The following is a 24,961-nucleotide window of genomic DNA, read 5'->3' on the forward strand; positions in this document are numbered from 1 at the left end:
AAAAAAAGGTAGGCAACGTTTATTTGAAAATTTTCTTTTCGATGCAGAAATGGATCTACAATGTAGATTCTACATAGTTGCTCTAGGAAAACTTTTGCATCTAAAAGAATATTTAAAAAAATGGCCATGTAAATTAAATAGAATCGAAATTTATTTAACACGGTTGTTTTCAGTCGCAAAACATAATAATTTAAGTACGTTTATTAACAGAATATTTTTTTAAAGAGCTTGAGGCCGTTATTATTGAAACTTTTTGTGGAACAACATCAATTAAAATATTTCAAAATCGTTTCTAGGCCAGAAAATAAGAAAAACTAAATATTAAAAAGTTGTCTTTAAGGATCTAAGGAAAAAATTAAACTTTTTAGCTCTTTGCTCCTTTGCTCCGCTCCGCAGCCCTGTTTTAAACTAGCAAATATTTTTACTTAAGACATTCTAGCGCTCAGCCCCAGCTAGATCTACTAGGCTAACCCTTCGGAAGTCTTTCCCAACTTAGACTGTTTATTAAGTTGGGCGATGTTAGGTTCCAGATTATATGTGGTGGATATACTTTGTTCTCTAAGACGTTAGTCTAAAACTTTACACATAGCATATGCCCCTTTACTTAAAACATAGCTCGTCTACTGCCTACGTTAGCCTACACAACTATCAGTTCGTCAACGCAGAAAATCCAATTTTACAAAGATGGTAAATTATCTTGCAGTGCACTGTCAGGTATCCAATGATACCTAGTCCTATACCCTATCGGCTAAGCTCAAGTAATCGTTCAGGGGCTGCACGGGAATGAGTTAACAATCTCTTGGATTGACTTTCACCCTGTAACGTACGTATGGTATTGATTTGTAACCTGAAAGTTCTCCCAGCTTCCTAAGAGCTCTGCTGTGTATCCATTGGATGAACCGCAGTAAAACTGAGTTCCATACATGCCTCGTTGAGCTCGGCACTCCGGCAGAGTATCAGCCCGCCAATTTAGGTTTGGTCAGAGCTTCATTGAGTTGATTGGCAAGCCTTTTTTTGGCACAGTTGGATTCAGGGCCGCCTGTAATATAAAGCATATATGTAGTCTTCTCCGACCAGCCTACAACGAGAGCCTCCTTGTGATATCCGTGGATATTGTTGCTCCGTATGAGCCACAAAGGGAAATAGATGAATTTTAACAAAGTGAGGCTATTTGACTACAAAATATCGTTGATGTCAAGAGCCTCCTGTAATTGTGCAATTTAATAAGTTTTTCGGTTTACAGACAAAACTTCAGTTTAAAATTAAAATATCAGCTTTAAAGAAGCTTAACATTAATCTCAAAAACCTTAACCTAAGTTAGGAAACCTCCATCTGAATAAAAACAAAAAACAGTTGATGATACAGACGTTTCCTTGTCTTGCCAGCTTTCTTGTCTATACAGCGGTAAACTGCACTCGGTCTTTTGGGATTGACATAGGTTTTCCGTTAATTTCTGATGCATGAATCCATTACTTCTTGACTTGAGCATGTCAGTTAAAAGTCTTTCTATGGGGTACCTAGCTCACTTGGAGTCTTTAGGATTTCTTGTCCCAGTTAATATCATATCTTTTAAATACCTAACCGACTGAGTATTTACCTTCGAAATCCTGCACTGTTAGACGAGCTACATGAGCGGTCTAAAGATGTTGCTTAAATTACTCTTCCTTAAATTTCACTGTCCTCTTTAAAGTCTTATTTTTTATCTTCTCCATTATCAGCCCACATGAAACGAAAAGAACTTATTTTGTATAATCATTAGTAATTGGACAAAAAGCAGCATAGGTTTCGTTGGGGTATTAAAAAGTTGTTTCTGACTTTGCTTGTTCTCTGTCTGGTCTTTTCGCGAACAACTCCAATGAGTCTTCCTCTCAGAATTTTGGCCAATAGCTTTTATCCTTAATTCTCGCTCCCTCCAAATATTCTGGGTTTAAATACTTAACCCCAGGTATACATACTTCCATTCTGCAAGTGATCCTTTGAAATATTAATTTATTATTCTTATCAACATTGAAAGTGGTTCTGAGCTAGCAAGCTAATTATCCATAACTTCTGACTTCTTATGACTGAATTAATGCCTAACCTTTCTCCGTAAGAAGTAATTTCTTGGTCTCACTCGCCTTAGCAGTTAACTTCGAGTTAAAGCGTTAACCCGACATTCCGAGAGTGGACCATTTGTAAATACGAATTTAATTTTTATATTTTTATTTTTTGATTTCTCTACCGCATTACTTAATTTAAGTTGTCAGCGCAATTTATTTAATTTCCTTTATTTGCTTTGTTGCCATCACAATTTTTAAGCCTTATTTACATAAGCATTAGTTTTTGTGTTATACAAGCAATGAAAATGATTTTATTGGGACTACCGATGAATTAATGGCAGCAGACGCGGGGCTTTTGTGACGCTGTCAATTGATAGTTTTTATGCGAAATATATATGCACATTAGGGTGGTCCAAGAATACATGTGAAAAATTAAAGTCGGAATTTAAATGCTCTCATTTCTTAGGATGGCTCTATATTGAAAAAAAATTTAATATTTCTCGGTCGGAAAGCTTTGTTTCTCTTCAGGAGACTTCCAACAACAATACACAATTATTTATTTAAACATTTTCTATTATTAACTATTTTTTATAGGAACCTAAAGAAATGCAATGGGGAACTCAACTGAGGTTTCTAGGGGTCCTTTGATTATTAAGAGTTGCATTCCATTTTTATATGGGAAATACATGGAAAATTTTGAGCGCTTTGAGCGACCTCTAAATATTTTCTAATTTCAAAATCAAAAACAGGGGTATAATTTTTTTCGGTTTACAACAATCCTAGGGTTGGGAGCATTAAAATTCCAACTTTACTTGTTTTTACCACCCTAATGTACATACATACGAGTATATAGAGTCTATACGGGTATTATAGAAAGATGGATAGGCACATGTCTTTTAATACGAGCGTGCTTTTTGCTTTTTACTGGCAACGACTGCTGAAGGTAAAGACTTGCCAAATAGAAGTTTGTATGTTTATGTAAATATGTATGAATACAAGAGTCATATATGTATGTATCTGTTCGAGTTGATGTCTTGCTTTATGGCGAAATCCCTAATTGCCTAAACTTAATTGTTAATCTTGTTGATGGGCTTGAAAATGGCTTCAGCTATTTCAATATAAATTAGCATGTTGTTGCTGTGACCTGCGTTTAGTTCATACGGTGTTTCTATGGCTAAGTGCTATTTTGGATTTGCCAAAGAAAAAGTTAAAAATAAGAAACCTGAACATTTTTAGTAAATTGTAGTTAAACAGGTTAATGCCCATTATCGGTTGGTGTAATTACAGGCTCGCTTACTCATCGCTCTAAAAACGTTTTTAGCCCGACAATGTTGGAAACCTTGAGAAACTTACTGGAAATCGAATTAAAATGCGATACATTTTGCTTACTGCTCGCATTCCACATAACATTGCCACGATCGACCGCCATAGTGAACTTGAATCAGAGTTGAAAAGCAAAGGTAGATTTACTCGCAAAAAAATCCCCACCGCCAAAATGTATTAAACACTGAAAGTCCAAAGCAAAGTAGAGACGACTAGTCAGGCAGGCAAACAGTCAGTCAGTCAGCCAGCCAGGCAGCCGGTAAGGCATCCAGCTAAAAGGGCAAATAAGGCAAAAGCCAGCTCAGCTCGAACGCAATCATTAAATCTTCACAAAAGTCTGCCGCGCTTAAGCGCCGCACTCCTAACCCCGCAAGCCAGTCGCTTCCCTGAACTTAGAGTAAAAAGGCCTGTCTGCCTCTGTGCACACTCACTTAAAAAACCTTTCAAAGTACGCCGATCGCACTGAGTTGGTGTTGTGATCGAAATCCGTGTGCTAAGAGAAAAGGTTCCCAAAGGGACTCATCAATGCTGCGGAAGAATGGCAAAAAAGAGAAACGAACAAAAAAAAAACTATAAAGAAACGAAAGTCTCAAAAGCGCACATCAGCTAGCAAACAATGGCCTAGTGGCACAACAAAGCTTCGATATTGGGATTTTAGCTTGAAAATTGTCTGCGCCATGTAGAATTGTTGGCTCGGCCGGCCCAGACGGATAGCGCAAGAATGAAATATACTAGAAGAAAGAGAGAAATTAAAATCAGCCGGAGCAATGGGAATGCAAGTATTTTTTATAGATGCCACATTGTCAAGTGAATTGTTGATATCCTTTTTTTGTTTTATTTTTTATTATTTTTTATTTCATCGTAGGCGACTAATGTTTAAATTTATTAAGTAATCGCAAAAGTTTAGATCCTCCGAAATGGGAGTAACTTTATTGCTACATGCATATGTATGTATGTATGCACATATATACTGATTCAGAGAAACTATATTATTATAAGAAAGAGGATTTCTTTAGTATTTGATAAGTACATTAAAACTCCGCTCCACTCCAAACCTAACTTTTATTTAAAAGCCCTTTTCCCTTAAAAACCTCATCACACCAAAATTCTAACCAATTACCCCGGCACTCGTACGTCCCCAAAGTCTTTCTTAGCTCCCCCAGACTATGTACAATACACGACCCCTTAATTTTGAGAACAAATTTTCCACACATATTGCTTTCAAGCAGGTTTGTGAAGACGTTTGGCTCTAGGGTTTGCAGATACCTCTACATCCTACATGGCTGTAAACTAAATCGCCAAGAAGGAAAAGGAATACACTCATCTCTATGTTTTAGGCTACCAGACCACTGCAACGTTTTCCACTCAAAGCACGCAGCTACAAAAGAGGCAATTCTTTGGCTTATCGACTTTTTTATTAACCTGCCTTAGGTATGTAGCTACATATGTACTCTCAACCTCATCGATAGTAACGATAAAATGCAGACAAGTCCTTAACAAATTAGCTACTGAATTTGTATTTACTTGGCAGATGAGTCTGCAAGACTGAGAACTTTCGTAACACACGTCAACTCCTTTCACCATGCCCTTATCTGTCTGCAGTTTTCACTCTTTATGAAAGAATACAAATAAAAAGTTCACCGTACCCAGATGTAAGACGACTCGATAAATCTGGTCCAGCTTCGATATGATAAAACCCGACTCACTCCTTCGTATGTGTAAGCATGTTTGTAGAACGGGCCTGTCGGCCAACTACTTCTGTCATAGATGCCGTTTCTCACATATTTTGATTGACCGCTGACAGCTTGGCTCCGAAGAATACTAGTTCTTTATAAATAATTGGCGTTGGAGGGAGACTGTTAGATAATTAGCTCATCTGTGAACGAAACGAACTTTGCCAAACTGTTTAACATCATTGAAAATGCCCATGGAAGGTGCAGGGTCTGTCGATCAATGGATTCGACTATTCCTCAGGGGATAGCTGGTTGTTTGCTTATCTGAATTTTAGTATTTTTCCTGGACCTGGCTATTTGTCCGGCATCTTTTTTTTGTGCGTCATTTTTTCATTCAGATGAAATTCATGAAGATCTTTAGTCACAGACTAGTACTTATTACCTAATATTTAATGTATGTGAGCAGCCTTTGGCCAATTTAGTTCAATGTGTTAGAAAATGTGATCACAAATGAGCATCGTTTCAGCGTTCTTGTGGGTAGAACGGAATTTAGTTTCGATATCAATCGTGAACTCGGTTTTGAGGTTTCCCCAAAAAAAAACCTTTGGAGTTTCTTGAATCTGCCTATTTTACTGTTTTGGTCTACTAACTCATGCACATACATATGTACGTATGTTGCATTGTGTGACCCCAATATTTTGTGAAGTTATTAGGATTGGTTTAATGGTTTGGTGGACAATCTGTGTATGTATGTATGTAAGCACTTTGTTAGGGCATTCGACACGAAACAGTAGTAGACATTTTCTACTCCTATCGCTTGAGCATTTATATGTATGTATGTACATTAAAGTCGTCCAATTTTTGTATGGGGGAAAAATTTTCATCCTGGAAAACGGGGCACCCCCTTAGTTTTTTCCTTTTAATATTTGTAGTAGCTGTACCAACTTTCAGTTTTCTACTGCAGCCAATAAAGGGTGCTCAATGACCTTGAAATGCGCTACGGGATCGCTGTGAAACTGGCAAAATTATTGGTGATTTTTATAAAAACATACTGTTGCAATGACAACTGAAGCTTGTGATACTTTTTTAGATAATTTAAATTTGAAGTGTTCTTAGGTTACTTAATTGCCCAGTAAAATTAGATAAATTTAGTAGAAAATTTAAAAAAAAAATTGTAACAGCGATTTTTTGACGCAGTTTACCTCTATTTGGCATGTAGGTGATGGATCCACAGTTTCGCTCCTATGTTTGGCACGTTCTCGGCCGCGATCTAAGCGTCGTACAAAAACATGTAGGTATAAAAGTTGAGGAGAATGAAATTCTCTATGGAATTCCAATATGCTATGTATTTTCGACAGAAACTGTCAAAAAATGGCAAAAACCGTGACAATGTAATTTTTTTTGCATTTTTTGCTAATTTTTTACTATAAAAAATTCTATTTTTAAAAATCCTTCTATACAAAAAATGTGGGCAGTTAAATTCTCTACATATTTGTATTTAACCATTTTTTACGAAAAATGCAAAACAGGCATGCAAATCGCAAAAAAAACCGAAACAAACATTAATCTTGGAAAAAATTTGTTTGGACTACTCTAGTGTACATACATACATACATATGTATGTTTCATTTTTGATATTGAATGAACGGAATCAATTCATACATAGTACATTTGCTGTAAGTCTTGTACAATACTGCTTTCTTACTGCTGATTGATGCTGACTGTCCCACTTCACTCACTGAGGATCTGCGGATGATTGCAAAGCTACTCCGTACATACATTGAGGAGTCATATCATAGCTTGATGGCAGCACGCGCTTTTTTAATGCCATAGCCACCACACTCCACTGGCTATTAGAGCGTCTGTCCAGAGGCCGCCATTCATTGCTTAGCCAAATTATACAGGCATTCGGTCATCCAATCAACCATACATTCATTAAGCTACACAACATTTCTTTGCTTATCCGCAATGCCAGCGCGATCATTTTTGCTTATTTGTGAAGAAATATTATTTTCTTGCTGATGAATCTTGTTGCTTTATAGCCATTGTGAGATTGTAATTACGCAAACTCAGATACATACATACATACAATTTTAGCCGCTTTTACCTACATTTTTTCTTGATTCCACATGTCAAACTCGAATCCAGTAATCCCGCCGCACTTTTCTTTTCATCCCATTTCAGCTTGGCCATATTTTGAGTTCAGCTTAGCGGCCAGCCTGTCAGTTGGCTGACTGCTTGATCGCTGACCTTTCACGCGTCAAATTATGTTCATATGTATGTGAGAATATGAGAGTGTGTTAGGTGATTTATGCACTCACGCACGAAGCGATGTCTCGTCACAGTCGCTAAGAAATCAAAATTGATTTTAATGATGTTGAAATTTCACAAAAAAAATTTCAGTGAAACTTAAAAAATATTTTAATACTGATACTAAAGAGCGTGTCAGACGTGGTAATATTTCAGACTTTTCCATGCAATGCACTGGTAAATTGAGAAAGAGAAATTTTACTGCGATGTGTGGACAGCCAGAAAGACCTTTCTGTCGGAAATCAGTTTCGGAAATCAGTTTCAGAAATAAAAGATGCAAGATGTGATGGCAATTGAGAGAGCGCAAATCGATTTCGGAAATATATTTCAACTTGCTCGTGCTGCACTAGCCATCTGTGATTCGCCTTTCGGAGATAAAAAACCTCGTTCGAAAGAAACTTTACATGCAAGGTGTGAGTGCTCATGCAACTGCTTTCTGATACACAATTTGACAGCCTTTTCGAAATATATTGCATTGCCACGTCTGACAGGCTCTTAAGACATTCTCCTTTTCTTCTTTGGCGTAGATGAAAATAAAAAGTTTAAATTAAAAATAATGAATGGTGGTGGAGATGCACAATGCAATTCATTGTGATAAAATGCAAGTATGAACAAATGTATGTATGTATGTATACATTCCTTCATATTCCATAAATGTATTCCTTAATGTATTTATGTGCCTCTGAAATTGTCTTTATGTGGCTTTTTGTTTTCTTTCCTGCAAGTCGCGTATGATGAGTAATTTCAGTAATTATTCAATTATAATGTATTCCTCACGTCAGTATTTACACAGGTGCATACATACCTACCGTATGTATTTGAGTACATTTTGCGAACACATCTTCTTACATACCTTCAGTCATTTCTGGTCTCCACTTTGAAAAATAGTAATTTTTCGGTTGTAACTTTGTATGTATGCACCTAAGTGCACATAGATACATATATGCAATTAAGTATTTATGTATGACACTTTCTTTCCTAAATAATTTATTTAACATGTCAAACCTTCCACCAAAAATACGATTAAAGATTTTAAATTTGGCAATCGGCATATTTTATAAGCTCATATAATATTTGTGTATTAAAATGATGATCCTTTCTAAAATATTAAAATCTTTATTCATAGAAAGTATTAAGAAGCTCAGCATATGGAGCAGCACACATTATAAGTACTAGTAAAAAATTCAATGAAAGGAATACATTCAATATTTTGGGAGCCCAATAAAAGCTACTATTCATACATAAAAAATTTATTTAGGATATGAAGAAATACAATGTAGAAGGTAGTCAGCTGCAATCAATGGAATTGTAAAATCCTTAAAAGGGGCTATAGAAAAAAAGATTTTGTTTAAGTACTTATAAATGTATTTAATTTGCGATGATCATTCGCACCAGAAATTATTTATAGGCTTGCGAAAGTATACAATTTTATTCCGCTCACTGAGTATAGGTACAGTGAAACTCGCTTAAGTACCCCGCCCCCAGTACGCAACCCGGCTAAGTACCTCAAAAAGCTGAAATTTTTCGTGAGTTACTTAAGCGGGTTTTACTGTACCTGCAAAGGGAGTACCTTCAACACAACTTCTAGTCATTGTCGTCAACGAACTGCTGGAGACTCTGGAAAAAAGGGACTGCCGCATGGTTGCTTAAGCGTATGACCTAACACATATTAGTGCATTTTTGTTTCCTGTATGAACGCTCTATTTGAGCAGGCTAGGCCTGAACACTTGTAAAATAGAGCTCGTTTTTTACAAGGAAATATAAAACCTCAAGAATTTAACCTCCATAACTGGGCGGTATTACACTTATGCCCCCTGACTGTGTAAAATATTTAGGCTTGCTTCTGGGCAGAAAGCTATTGGTCACATTGATCTATCGCTGGAAAGATATGGCTCTAGTCAGCTTAGCGAGCGACCTAAAGAAAAGATGTAAAGTATTATTGTTTGAGAATACATTGTGTTTTTTTTGTGAAAGCTCTTTCAATTTGTTTTTAAAGTATTTTATTCGTTGTATTTGGGGGAGCGAAATAATTCGTTCTACAGTTTTTTAGCAATCAGACATATGTATGTATTTGTTACTTTTTCCATTAATTTTTTCAATATATGAAGTCATCGCGAATGAAATAACTCGATAAAACAAGTGAGATCTCAAAAGCTGCAGATCAGAAGAAGAGTAGGAAAAAAACAAATAAGATACAAATCAATATATCACTTTACCTCTATTTTCCACTGGTATTGAAATTCCGCAAATATTTGCTAAATGGTGGCAATCCAGAGAGTGCATTAGGAGAAATCGAAAAGTGATTGAGTGAATTAAAATTTATAAGTTTTTAGTGAAGAAAATACGTTATTAAATCAGATGTAAAAATACATTTTAATATTAAAATTAGATGTGATTTCTTATTTTTAAGCTTTTTAAAGGTACTGTACTTATCCTAAAACTTTTTTTGTTACTTTCTGTAAGTCAGTTTTGAACAGAAAGAGTTTATACACCGACCTCAGATGCACAAAATGCATGCATAAAAAGCTTTACATGCGTGGCATACATATCTACAAATGAAAGCTCGCACGAAAGCTTCAATTAAATATGTATTTTAAAAAAGCTTTAATCTTTCTTTACTACATATTAAGAATAAAACTTTCATATTTGGCACAGTTACGTGAAAGCTACTCGATATTAAAGCTGCATCAATAGCTTAAAAGAGACTTTAAAAGTTTGTAGTTAGTTTCTTTTATTAAAAAGTATTTTAGGATTTTTTTGTATAGATTTTTGTATCACGCTCTCTTCCAATACATCGTTACCCCTTTTCTTATGCTCCCTGTAACTGCTTCACCCGGCGCTCTCAAGTTTCATATAAACTCTTCTTTCTGCTTGAATGTCTTGACTTCGCACTTCGAGCTGCATTTGACAAATGATTGACAGCTTTATGAGCGCTGTCATCTTCAAAGCATTTTTATTGGCACGAATTTTTGCAGCCATGAAAAATTCCCCAAACGTCAGCGGGCTTATTTTTTTTTTTAAGAAATTTTTGAATAACGAGTATGTATATCATACAGTATGCGCTTTATTAAATTGCCAGCAGCGTCAAACAGATTATACATTAGCCATATATGTATGTATCTGCATTTGCACATGCATATTAAGTATTATCGTACGAGCTTTTGCACGTTGAATAACAATTTGCCGGCTTTCTGATATCTCGGCGTATCGGCTGCACGTAAAATTTGCCTAAAATAAAAGAACATTAAAAATATGATTTAAATGAATGTATGATACATTATGTATCCGGGCGTTGAATGAAAGATAGATTAATTTAAAATATGAAAACGAATAAGTGCAGTGAATTGTAAAAGAAAGAATGAATAATCTCACAAAAAATTCATGATTACCTGTGACTACTTGATTTTTGCGAGTCTCGTTAAATGTTTCTACAATGAATTCTGCCTTTTTTTAATTTTTAGTTACATTAAATTTTGTATTTCTTTATTTAAAAATATTGTATATATTTACTCGATTTTTTCTTTCATTCACTTGGTTCACTTACCTTTGCCGGTTTTTTGCTGCATGAAATTAACTATTTTGAAAATGATCTGCAAAAAAGTGGCACTTCAGTGTATAAAGCACTTCACAGCACTTTGCCAGTCAGTCACTCGCTGCAGCAAACACCAAGCGCCTCTGACAACAACAACCAATATAGCAAGCATATGAGCCACAACTATCGACTGTAGATCAGCGATCTTCGGCGAAAGAGTAATCCAAAGCAGTCCAAATTCAAGTAGATTGGCATTTCCAATGTAAAACCTCTATAGCAACAAGTTTCGTGGCAGCTGTGAGGTACTCGCACGCTGATCGTGGACCACTGAAGATCAGCGATCTTTTAATGAACTAAGCGCGTAAATAATAAGGGCAAAATAAACGTAGAAGACAAAAGGCGATCATGAGCTATTATGAATTAGGGGAAACACGGCACTCAGTCTCCTAGGTATGTGCTGGTATACACTTATTCAAGCTTCAAGTCCCCTAGTAAAGTAGCCAGCCAGTCAACCGAGCTCCAGTGCCTTACCGTTGTTATTGTGCACTCTATTTACATTTATAACATTGTATGCAATATATTTAGCTTATTCGTATACTCTTTGTTTGCCTAAATTCGCTTTTTGATTTCCTTTGTAAAATTCAAAAATTATTTGCTTGATCGCCACTGTCGGCGATAGCTGGCTGGAGCAAGTAAGAGTATTACACATGTACTTACGTTGTTGCTCGATACTTTTGCTTACACAAATATTTACATACTCATATACAAATCAAACTACATAGATGTAAAAGCTGATTACACAGCTAAAAATTCATCGTCGTCGTCGTCTTCAACGCTCCGGTTCATCAGCGGTTTCATCCACTACATAATCCAAACACACACAGAATAAATGCATATTAGGATTTTACTGCTGATAAAGCTTTCTTGCCACACTGGTGGTGGTCTGATCGAGCTCTTTACATACCCAATACTCCTCGTATTACTAGCACATTCTTCGATTCGTTTATTCGTTGTCTATAAATGCGCATTGATCTCGATGATCTCGTTGCTTGCCTCTTTGTCAACTTTGTTGCAATCGAGGAAGTTTATGCTGCGCTTAGCTATTAGTTTTGAAAGAAATTTTTTGGTGTGGTGCGATAACATCGCTTGAACTCTAGCTTGAGCTCTGCAATGATCGGCTGATTGGCTGTTATGGTTATTGCATTGACTTTTGTTTTCCTCTTCATGCCTTGTGCTTTTATTATATTTACATAGATTTTGCACCGCATTATCGCTGCTGAGTTTACATTTTATGTCTAATGATTTTCTTTCTACTCTACTGTATGGCACATTATTAGCTTACAAATGATCCGAATTTGGTGATCGGTTTGGGGATAGTTGAAATTTGCATTTGAGCTTTGGCCAATATGGCATGTTAAATGGACTACAGAGCTCATTTTGTCGAACTAATGTTATTGTAGTATACCTTGTGCCTAATTTGCATTAGAGAGAAATGTATATACTAATAACTATTATTATGGACCACTATTTCGTCTCCTTCAAATGCGATAGGAAGGAAATGCAGTTATGTAAATGATTAAGCTAACAGTGAAAACGGAATTTCATTATTTATCGAGAGTCATTGACAACGAAGCCATGATTAGCAGAAATAAGCTTTTCCTCTGTGCTCGTTTTATTCTGCTTGCGCCCAATTTCAGTCTATACTTATGCGTTACTTATGCGAAACACCGTCAATCAGATTATGTTTTGGTTCCAATTGAAAAGCAAAGAAAGCTTTTAAAAGCTGATATTAACAGTCACGATCCAAACGTATCCTGGTGTATAAGCGTTTCGAGTTGTCTCAATATTTACCACTCTCTCTATTTACAACTTAAATGGATGCGCGCAAAGTAAAAGCTCTTTATGGTTGCCAAAAGCTTTTGCAAGCTTCTCCTGAAAGCTTAAAAGAGCTCTACCCGCGGGCAAGGTGGGACCCATCACCGGTATAGCTGCTTGCAGAGTGAAAGCTCTCTCTGCCTGCTTTATTCATCTGTTGTAGATGTGCGCTTGGTAAGAGCTCTCTCCGCCCAATGTTGATATAGTCAAATAGATAAAAATTGATTAGAAAATCTAACTTATCGAAGTTTTATAAACGCCTACTTTCGTATTCCTTGATCTGCCAACTTTCAATATATTAAGGTGCGTACACACAGAAAGTCGAGCGGCGCCTAGCAAAACAATTAAGGAATTAATTTAGCTTCAACCAGGAGTCTACGAGAGGGTCTTCCTATAATAGAAATCAAGCAAGAAAGATTTGATGCTCCGGCGACATCAAAACGTATTCCAAATATAGCCTGCAGTTTCGACCCCTATATCACGACACCAATACCTGCCGTTTGACTTAGGATGCCGTCAATGACTGCCAGAACACCACAACTGTAGTATGAAATGCCAGCTCATACTGTGAAAGTTGTTCCTCCTATTTTGGTAACTTTTATCTGTTCTGTATTGTATACCTACAAGGAAAAAATTTATAACTTGTCTATGAAGTAAAGCATTCTTAATCGGCGTACTGCAATTTCCTCTGTTCTCCAAGTGCACAAGTGCAACTCAAACAGCACCAACTTTTTCCATTACAGAATTACCAGATTTTCACTGCCACAGAAGTATTTAAGTGCATTTATTTCCTTTGCGCATGCGTAGGTGGACAAATACGAGTACTTGGGAATCGCACCAAAAGCGGCCAACAATTGCTTGGAGCAAGTGTTTTGGTCACGCAGCCACAATTGGTGATTTAGGTTTTTGTATGTGTTTATGTGTGTGTGTGCAAAGCTACAGTAATGCTGCCTATAATTGCGTCAACAGCAAGCAACAATATCCGGGGACTTCTTTGCTACCAAAGTGGTTGGTTGGCAAAATATTTCAAGAAGGGAGCCTTTGTTCTGCCTTCAGAGGTCAACCCACTCGCGAACCTACATATAACGATTTGATATTTATGTATTTATACGTGTACGTGTATGTAGCTTAAAGCTTGTGGCTTTTTGTTTCAACGCTCAAAGTAAAGTCTTTTGTTTGTTTCTTTCATTGTTTGGCTGCTGCAATTATGCTCTTAGCAACCTCCTCCAAAGCCATGGCAGCAGCAAAAGTAAATAACGAGCAACTCAATAAAAGTCCATAGCAATTTCTCTGGCAAACTGTGGCCTGTAGCTGCTGTTCCCTTTTTACCTTTACATTTTAACTTTAACGTTTGGACTTTCTATGCAGCCTTGCTTTATGGCTAGCTTTCGATTTACATATTTACATACATACTTATATAAAAATTGTTTCTTTTCAATGTGGCTGCCATTTTTGTGTGAAGCAGCAGCAATGCTAGCCTTTAGGTTCCTGTCTCGCAACTTTTTATTGTGGCATTTAATATTGCCTTACGCGAACACAATGAGATTTATTATGAAATTTGATTTGGCCATTTTAGGTAGTAAGAAGAGGTATATTCGATAAATATTTCTATATTCAAGTAGCACTGAAGTACAATAAAATCAGCAGGCAGTATGTGCGGGTGCTGCTATGACAAGTGCTTTATTATCTACGCTTCAAATTAATAACTTCTTCGATTTCGGCTCCACAACAGCTTTGCTACCAATCAAGTAAAAAAAAACACAAAAATTAAAAAAAAAATCTTTACAAAATAAAACGGTTTTATGATGTGTTAATTGACACGCGGTCTGGCCTGCTTTTGAACTAATGCCGCCAACGGCTTTGCTGTCGCTGTGCCGTTGAAGTGCAAATTTGTCAGTAGAGCAATTCCACGAATTTAGCGACTTTTAAAAAGCTCTGCAACAACATTTTTGCGCACCATTAAAATTTATTTTCTAGAAATATTTTTTTAGCGGCATCTAGCTAATAAGCATTGCGCATGCGCGTGCCTCTGAATTTTTTAGCGACTACTTAAGCCGATTTGCGAATAACTTAAATGGAACAAAATAAAATTGCTTGCAAATGACAGCTGTCAAGTTTTTGACTTAAAGCATCGGCAGGCGCATAAACCGTAGGCACTTTAAAGGGGCAGTCAGTCGGAGCGTGCTACATAAATAGATAAGCAATGTGTCACAGATGCACTCTCAGGACAGGGGCTGCTACATTTAATGTGGAACGTCAAACGAGAACAAAACGAGAAGAGAAGGAGAGAACAAGTAATGGGGGCAGTAGAAGCGCGTGCCACAAGATCAGCGTAGGAGACACAACTTTGTGGGCGAAGTGACATTCGAATGTGCGCCGGCTAAAATGTAGCCTCTTTCTTCGAATTTATCTACACATACTGCCATGACAGATTTTTCCGCAAATCCCAGTTGTGACCCGCAACACATTTATGTATGCATGTGCATACATAAATGCAACTGGACAATAATGAACAGCAAACAAGTTGCCGCTGCTGCTGTCTTCTGTTGCAGCTTGACTACCTACTTCCCCGCACTCGTTTCTTGCCACCAACTGGAGGCTTGCCATAAACAAGTTTTGCAATCTGCGCCGCACAGCATTGACAGTGGCCACTGTACACATACCCATACCCCGGTCGAGGTACATATATGCGTTGTGCGAAGATGCGCATTGCACACTCCCAATTGGTCGCGCATGCGCAAAATACTGACATAAAAATTTGTTGCACACAGCCAAGACATTCATTCGACAGCGCAACAGGAGACAGGCAACAAGCGACAATTGCGAGGTTGTCGGCGCGTGGGCGAGCAGTGAAAAAGAAAACAGCATGCAAGTATTGCACATTCGAGTCATATGTGGCATATGCATACATATGTACATATGTGCAACAACGGCAGAACATGCAACTAACTTCTTGAGGCAGCGAACGCAGTCAGCCCGCAAGCAACATTGTCGTTTCAATCTACTTAGGTACCATCCATAGCTTGACATGCTGTTGCGCCTACTCGCAATTCGATTGCTGTCCTGCGTCACAACTGCTCTTCGTATTAAAAGATGATTCTTCTGCTACGCTCTCCACCCAAAGTAGAATGTTGTCCTCAACACTGTATGCGTCTGCGTCTACATGTAAATGAAATGAACTGGAATTGAAATTTTAAGCTTGAAAAGCGTTACGCCTGCCAGCAGTTGAGGATAAAAGACTTGTTTTGCCGCCCTGGAAGGGGATATGCAACAGGCTGCAGTGAAAATATGAATATGTGTTCGTACATATGTATGCCTCCAGGCAGTGACATATCAAAGTGAATGAGTAACGAGTTCCATTTGCGTTTGCAAATATCTTTATATTGCGCATCTTCATTTCATTTGTTTTGCTTTTATTTTGTTTGTTGGCTGCCACATGTTGCTTGAGTTGTATGCAAAATGCGTATGCGTATTGTTATTCATAGAGGAACTTACTTGGTTGCTATAGCAAGACAATGTGGGTAGGATGTGTGGCTTTGATAAAGTCTCAGATATATATGTATGTATGTATAGACAATGGATTCTTGTTTAAGATGGGCACTTTAGACTTCTTACACAAGTTCCTTTAAGCAAGTTTTAAAGAAAATTTTGTGCTTGTAGGCGGGACAGAGAAACAAAAACATATTCACGATGAGAAAGTTCCCCACTAAACACAAGATCTGGCCTGTGTATGCATTAAGGGAGCAATACGCACATGCTCGACGATAGCATTGGAGGTAGTCAGGCATAGTCTCGGAAGGGGTTCTTCAAGAGACAAGGTTATATCGCCTAGGATTATGAAGATGCTAGGATCCCAGCTCTCACTAGCCCTTTATCCCAGATATTTTATTTACATACAAGGAAATTGTGTGTGGTGTGTAATCTACAAAGATACAAACTTCTAATTTACTTCCTCAAACAAAAAGTTAGAATCATTACAGGCATCCTCACTGCACAAGCTGGAAATCTGATCGAGTGGAGAGCGCAATAGACCTACTATGCCTCATCAATTAGCTACCTATGTATGTAGTCGGCAATCCCACAAGCTGTCTGCGGACAAAACACATGTTTACTTAGCTGACCTTCATAGATTGTAGGCAACATGTCCCTTTGCTAACTTCCTTTTTTTGCGCTGACCAATACCCTGAGTGCAGTTTAGCTGTCACTAAGGATACATTAACTTCTACTTCCCCACCTAGTTTCCATCGCGTAGCCCATGACCTTGTGGGGTTCAAATAACTCCGCTAGCTACCAAGGAGCATACCCTCGTTATATTCAATAATGAATCCAAATCCTGTAAGTCTGCAGGTGACCTTCAGAGTAGCAGAGCGGTAAGAGCAGCACCAGGTGGCTGTCCTCTGAAATTTAGCAAGCAAATTAATGGTCTGCTCCACCATAGATACTAATCATACTCAACTGATAATAGTAGGTCTTATCATCAAGTTGTAGACCCAGGTGTGAAACCCCTTGGTGATAGACCCGCTATTTTCCACTTGGTTGAAGCTCGAAACTTATAGCGTAGACAGACGGCAGCGCTAGTGGGGGTCAATTGCATTTTCGCTGCCCATACTGATCAAAACGGTCAGCAGTTGTCAATTGTGAATGAAAAATACACGAATATAAATGAAAATTAAACGAAGCAAACAAAGCATATAAGTAAAGCGCCCGTGCGAGTCGTGTGGTTATGTACCTACTATAACTCTGTTGAAATAAAATAAATAAATAAATATTTTTTATTTAAATATTTTATTTTACTCTATTTCAATTTTTAGTTTTTTTATTTTATGTTATTTAATATTATTTTATTTGAATTAATTTAACTTAATTTAATTTAATTTTATTTTGTTACAGTTACTTTATTTTATTCCAGTTTATTGTGCTATTTCACATAACTTTTTATGTAAATTTAGTTATTTAGAGCTTGGCTTTATTAAAAAAGACAACAACAACTATAGTAATATTAAAAAAAAATTAAAGTAATAATTGAGTTAACTCAAAAAAGATTTTCTGGCCGTGGGATTTGAATCTAGGCTACAATTTCTATCAGACCAAATGCGTGGTTAATCCAAATTAACCTTGCCGTCTGTCTATGCTATTAGTCAATGACAATCGATACCGAGCCAATTTAGAATATTTGCTTGAAAAGCGGTTGGGACTTTGCCGTGGTACAATGGACAAGTGTTTGTGTACCAGAAACAGTAGGTCGCTACCAACTATGTACACAAAAATTTGGAAGCGTTTGCTCTTTAGTCCTTTAATTTTCCACAATCGTGCCGCCACACAACTGACTGGCGCAAGTATATGTGTATGTAAAAGAGTCATTCCGCTTTTATGCGCTGGAGAAGACATGCCGTCCGCTACCTTTAGGCTCATTTCAAGGCAATTAGCTCTTAAGATGAAAGTTTGCACCTATTGTAAAATAAAACTCATGTAAGTATGTAACTCTAAGACTGTCATTCAAATCAAAACATCGCGCTTTCTAACATTAATGGAACTTTGGTGATGTAAAGCTTTAAGTTATTTCATTTTAAAAATCTTCTGATCACCATTTTAATATGAATCAATAGAATCTATTTAATATAGACAACTAGAAAAACCATTATTGAAAGCAAAGCAATTAATAGAAAGCGATGTGAACTAAATATTACTTAGATCTTCTAAGCCACCATAAAATCAGCAATGTTTTCACTACATTCCGGTTCTCACTTTTACTTTTTTGCCGCCTTAAACGCATTCTATTACAACTTTTTCTTTTACTTAGAATTTTTCCTTCTTCATACGTTCCGTATATTCGCACTCATTACACACGTAGACGCATGACGAATTTCACTTGCCTATTGTGAGTATTCACTTTCGTGCGAATTCTCAAGGTTTTACGCGTTTACTCGTTGTTATACGTGAAAAAAATTGCATTCCTGCAGCTAACTTTTTCTTTTCTTCTTACTTTTCCGCCTAACTCGGGTTAGGCTAATTTTTTGCACGAGTCCCCCAGCTAGAGTGGCAACCCCATGAATATGTATGTATACGGACCGCCCATTGCACGCATGTGCAGAAGAGGTAATCATGGCCGCATAGTTTTGCTGCTTGCAATTTGTTACGCAGCAGTTGCAGCGTCTCAGCCTCAGTCTAGAACTAAAAGTTGCTTACATATACATACATACATAGTTTTTTATGCTATGCGTTGTTGTTTTTTGTATTAATTCTACGCATTGCACTTTACGTTAACGACATTGCATACCGGCACTTCCATTATAATAATTACTATTATATTGCCATGCATATTTTAGTTTTTTTGTTTATTCTGAGTTCTTCCTTTTCTCACTTTGTTTTTGTAGATTTTTTTTTTATTTGTAATCATGTTGTACGTCATGTTAAAGTGGAAAACTAGATTTTGCTTGATTCGCTTATGTTGCTCGCCTATTGTGGCTTAATTAACTCATCGCACACACAAAGCCTGTGAATATGTAGACAAATACATATGTATGTATGTATGTATATGCAGTTATATGCAGCTGCAATGCTTTTACAACATAAATTTTAGCAACTTTGTTGCACTAGCTATTTGCGATAGCTTTTGCCGTTATTTACACAATTTATATACTCGCAGATTTGATTAGGAATAAAATTCAAGACAACGTTTTTTGGGATAGAGACTCAAGAACTGGTAATCCCTGTTAGAGCAGCAAATCTCTTATGCTATCATATATATGTATGTACATACAAACGTTTACTTAAGTATATATATTTTACAATGCTCACTTGTAATATTTTTAGTCGAAAATTTAGAAATCATGTACAGTATGACCAGTATACGTTCATACGAAATCAAAGCCGTATTTGGAAAAGTTGAAACGGTTACCAATTATATTTTGAATTATAAAGATTTGATTTAAAAGGCAATTACTCTATTATATGACCTTTGTTTGCCACAAAACGCTTAAGTCTTTTTTCAGAACTATTGCATGCGGCATGCACCACGGCCATCGGTATATTTTCCCATGCTTCGAGAATGGCTGCTTTAAAACCCAGCAAGTTGTTGTATTTGTAATCCCTAAGTTTCTGCAGCATACATCCCAAGTGCAAATTTCCGTGGCATTACAGACAGGTGAGCTCCGACGTCATACGTCCTTGGGAATAAATAAATTTTTAACCGACTTCAAAAAAAGGAGAAGGTTTTCAGTTCGTCGGAATATATATATATTTTTTTTATGTATGTTACCGCATAACTTTGGACCACGTTAACAGATTTCAATAATTCGGGTGGTCCCATACTAATTTTGTTTAGATCCGATAATTGGATCGTGAAGAAATTAACGATAATCTTAAATTTGTATATGAGAATTGAAGTCGGTTTTGGTGTTTGCTTAAAAATTGCTCGTTTTTTAACAATTATAGAACGAATGTCTGCTATAACGATATAAATAGATCCAACCCACCAACATAACACATATTTGCTACGTCATCGTTTAAGTAATATTTTCATACGTTATTTAAAATAAATATTAGTCCAGTTTACAACTAAGTTGATTTCAATATATTATATATATTTCAAAACTTTTCATCTTCTTAGTTTTCACATATTTGTTATACTGCACGAGTGCTCTTACTTTTCCATATTCTATTGTCGAAAACATTTTTTCTTACATTTTAATTCCACATCCAGTAAATATTAAGACAGCAGCGTATAAAGCTGGCTGCCAAGTTTTGTTACGCTATTTTCAAGCTGCATTCCTGTTTTCCTATTTTTTATATTTATAACTTTTTACTGTTGTTGTAGTAAGCGCTGCAACAAACAAATCTTTAGTAAATATGTTCGCATGTATGCATATATGTATTTAGCTACTAAGTAGATGTGCGCGCAATCGCTTTATCGCCTTACCGTACCATGGCACTTCGCCCTTATGGCATTGTTTGCCTGTTGCTCGGCTGTCCATACAAATCAAGGTCTAAGCCTGAAATAAAAAACAAACCATTGCAGCAACTAAAGGAACGCAACAATTTATATATGCACCTATATAATAATGTACTTATGTAGTATGTATGAATCAATGTATGTGTGCTGTGTGCGTTTGTTGGTAACATCATCAACGACAACGCCGCGCCGTCAACGTTTGTTCGTTTCGCTCGATTAACGCTGCGTTCTCGCTGCCGTCCAGCTGCAGAAGACAAAGCTGCCTGTGCCACAAATTCAAAATGCATTACAAATGCCATTGTGCGCTGTCTTGAACCCTTTGTGGCACTTTCTGTTGCTGACTGCTATGTAGTTGCTGGTTGCATGGCTTGTTGTTGCAACACCACCAATAAAACTGCCATGCGACTGAATTGCTCACCCATCTGCATGTGCCGTACGAGCGCGCGCGGCCCCTTTCCAGCGCTGTGCACTTGCGCATTTGTGTTCGCATCTACGGCCACAGCCACGCCATCATCGTCTTCATCGTTGTTGTGCAACAGTCAGTCAGCAAATTTTATTACGCTCATTCGTTTGTTGTAAACCCGATTGCACACCGTGTGCCCATTCGGTATGGTGGGGACAGACCTTTGGCGCTGCATCTTGACTTCCATTGCCTGCTCTATTCTGCTCCCCTCCTCGCACTTCATCAACCTGCTTGCTTGGCATTCGTTAGGTTTTTGTTGAGTGCTTTGATTTGGCTTTTTGTTTGGACGCGCGCGTTCCAGCTTTCAGGTGATTATTATCACCAGCGCCGACAAATGCAGCAACAATTGCTGCATTGAGTTGGCAAAAGGCTCAAAAGAACCACCGGGACGATCGCTGTGGCCGCCATAAAAAGTGTAACAGTGTGGAGACCTTCACACAACTCGGGTTGTGGCCTGTGTGCCCGCCGCATTGCTCAGCGAATGCTCTCTTGCGCATGTCCAGCCATGGCCGCGGCAGGTTAAACTGCGCAGGTTTCTGGCGCTGTGGCCATGGTTGTTGCAAGAGTGGCAAAGTTGTTAGTGGCCGCTGTCGCCTTGTCAGCTTCTCGCCATTGTCGCACTTTATTCTGATCGTTTTACTTGCCGGAGGTGATGGTTTTGCCCGATGGTAGTCTAATTCTGCAGGTTAGCGAAACATTTGTGTGTATTGATATTCACTTCTTGATTTCCTTTATGTTTTATAATTTTGTTGTTCTTCTTTGTGCATTTGTTTGGTGTTTTATAAATATTTTCTTGTGTTTTGTCAGTTTCTTTACTTCGATGCAAGCGTAGCGAATATTTATTGCTTACTTTGAGTTTCGAAATGCTTTCAATAATTCCACCTTCGTTTGTGTTAACTATTATTTTTATAATATTTTATTAGAGGTATTCGAGATTTTTTAACTAAACTCGCGATTAAAAGCATACCAAAATTATCTTTGGGGTCGAATATTTAAAAAAACAATTCCTATAAATTCAGACAATATCCTCTTAAGTAGAGTAACCCTTTGTTAAATATTCCTTCTTTTGTCCTGAAAGAGCAATATCGCAACAAAAGCTCATAGAAACGGTACGACCATCTTTTCTACTTACTATTTCTGAGTTATTTATAGAAAAACTTTATTATAAATTGGTTTTTATGATCGCAAGGATGAAGGTCGTATCATGGGTTCCTGATTCCGCCACACCTATCGCTAATCGCTAATTAAAAGGTCCTCTAAGAGCTCTTCTTTTTGATATTTTGAAGGGAGAGACCTACCTTGGTAGGTTCTTGACTACCTTTGTGCATATAATGGCCCGTGTGTCAAGGCCTTCTGATTCAGCTTCTCTTAAAAGTGGACCATTTATATTGTTTGCCATGAAAGTACACTTTCTCGTCTGCCTTCAAATGGCAGGACCCTGCAAATAAAGCTTTCCAAAAGGTTTTAGTGAAAGCGCTTTGCCTAACAGCAATTATTTAGAAGCGCTTTTCATATTGCCGACTGAGTAAATTTCCTCAAATTGTGTGTAGTAATATGCTTATGTTGTTATAAGTATTGAAGGAGTGGATCTATCTGGCTTAATAAAAGAATATTCAGCGACAAATTCTCAGTGGTAGAAAGAGCAGCTAACAGGTGCTATTTTGGTCTCGATAAGCGAAAGCAGAGTCCTTGTTCTCTCGACGAACACAAATTACGCTCTACAGCTCTCTCATCATGCCCTTCTTGAGCTGTGGGCCTGTACCGAAGCAAATGCAATGATGAACTTACGAGCTTAAATGACATTGAGATAGTTAAGCACATAAAAATATAACGATTTCGACGGTTTGGATATGTCGAACGTGTGGATAATGAGTCTTCGGCTAAAATATCCTCCTCTAGGCACCACCAGGTAGAAAAGAAAAGAGGGGCATCCACGAACCCAACGGACGGACTAAGTGCAGACGCAAGTGTATCCACTCGGGATCAACAACTTACGCTACTCCGCAAATTATATAAACAATTGGCAACGCTTTTTTCTAGGTCTCGACCAAAGCCGACAAACGGTGCAGAGCCAAAGAAGAAGTTCCGTAAAACGGCACACTTACTGAGAAGGGAGGACTAAAATTGACTTTATAAAATCTCATCCCCGATGGTGAATTAACCGTAATAGTAAAACTCTCAGCACTTCTCACTTGGGAGAGATATGTATGTATTGAAAAAAGAACATGGAAAAATATTTTTTATTTGAGGATTTGATTTCATGCATTGTATTAATAGAACTGACCCACTAATTTTTAAGCCTATTGTAATGACTCATGGCCAGAATTTGGCTCTGCGCTACGCTTGAGGTCCACCACGTAAAACAAATGAATAAGACAAAAGAAACGACTGTCGTACTTTATATGTAAATTGAAACGTTTGTGATTCAGTGAGTATGTCTCTTGTTCTTTTATGCTAAAACAGCTATACGGATTTCGATCAATTTCGGCACACAGACCAGGATTCATTTAATTAATAAGTGAAATGAAATATTACAAGACATACATACATAAGTATCAAATGAAAGAAGTTTAAGAAAGCTTTATTTCTAAAATCCTCTTGAAGAGAGTTGCCACTTGTTTCAAAAGACAAGTTGAATTTAATTAACAAGTTAAAAGAAATAGTACGTTTTGCGGGGTTCAAACACGGAGAGAATTTTTTTCTTAAACCAAAAAAAACAACAGGAAAATCGAGACTTGTTTTTGAACTTAGAAAACAAAAATATAATTTGAGACTAAAATAAATAAGAAAACGTTAGTTCAATTCGTGAAAGTTTTTTCTTGAAAATTATTGAATAAATTTTTTCATTCTCCGTGAAGGGAATAAGTATGTAATTTTGCTTGCGGCGCTCAAACAGTCACAAAGCTCTGGCGTGCCAGTATAGAGATTTGAGGTTCTAAAGCAGCGGAAAACCGCTTAAGTTCAATAGTTTCTGGCAGGGGCCTCGGACCTACTTGATTCGCCACTGTTTCCAGCTATCCTGATTTTCTATCGCCCACAGCTAACTCATTGCTTCCTTGCTTTGTATTTCTCTCTCTTGTGCAACTAACTATGTATGTATGTATGTATGCACTACATACTCGTACATTGTAGTTATGTATATCCGATTCCTGTCTACTGATCTACAATAAATTTTTGCTTTACATATTTGCTTGGGGCGATGTTTGGCGAACGAGTTATGGCCTATGTCGATGACGTCGTTGTTCCTACAATTATAATTGTACATAGTTGTTGTTTTAGGAGCGACCCAGGCTATTGCTGACTTGCTTGTTTGGATCGTTTGTCTTCAGCTGACCGTTGGTTTGTCGGCTGGCTGTTACTTGGTGGTTTGCTGCTTTGCTCTGTGAGTTGCTTAGTTGTTGCCTGCTGATCTGATGATTTCGAGTCCCATCGTTGGTTTACATTGCAGCTAGAGGTGGTATTGCATATACTTTACTTAAAGTGTGCATGTATTTGCCTACAACAGCAACACTGTTGTGTGCTTGTGTTTGGATGGATTTTGCATTTTAATTTTTATGCAACAACCACATTTTGCACCAAAAGCGCAGCTAGAGGCTTGTGTTACAAGCCTGAGAATATTATCCAGCTGTAGTCACCTAATTTACATAAACAAGATTTTTTTTCCTCTAGGTTTATTTGTTGTTAGCAAACTTCTAAACAATTTTCTATTTTTTTTTTGCTGTAATGCAGCGATAGCTTTTTCTTCTTTTAATTGCAAAGCAACTTGTTGCAACTTGTGCGGCAGTATAACAATAA

General features: G+C 37.3%; 1 protein-coding gene across 1 annotated transcript in view; it reads left to right on the forward strand.

Annotated features, from left to right (window-relative positions):
* The window catches only part of LOC118733634 (neurogenic locus Notch protein), a 204,205-nt gene that overhangs the window by 67,493 nt on the left and 111,751 nt on the right, over positions 1 to 24,961 (forward strand). The window lies entirely within an intron of this gene.

This window comes from Rhagoletis pomonella, unplaced genomic scaffold (assembly GCF_013731165.1).
Source record: "Rhagoletis pomonella isolate Grant_MI unplaced genomic scaffold, Rhpom_1.0 Rhpom_scaffold_00002, whole genome shotgun sequence".
Lineage (NCBI taxonomy): Eukaryota > Metazoa > Arthropoda > Insecta > Diptera > Tephritidae > Rhagoletis > Rhagoletis pomonella.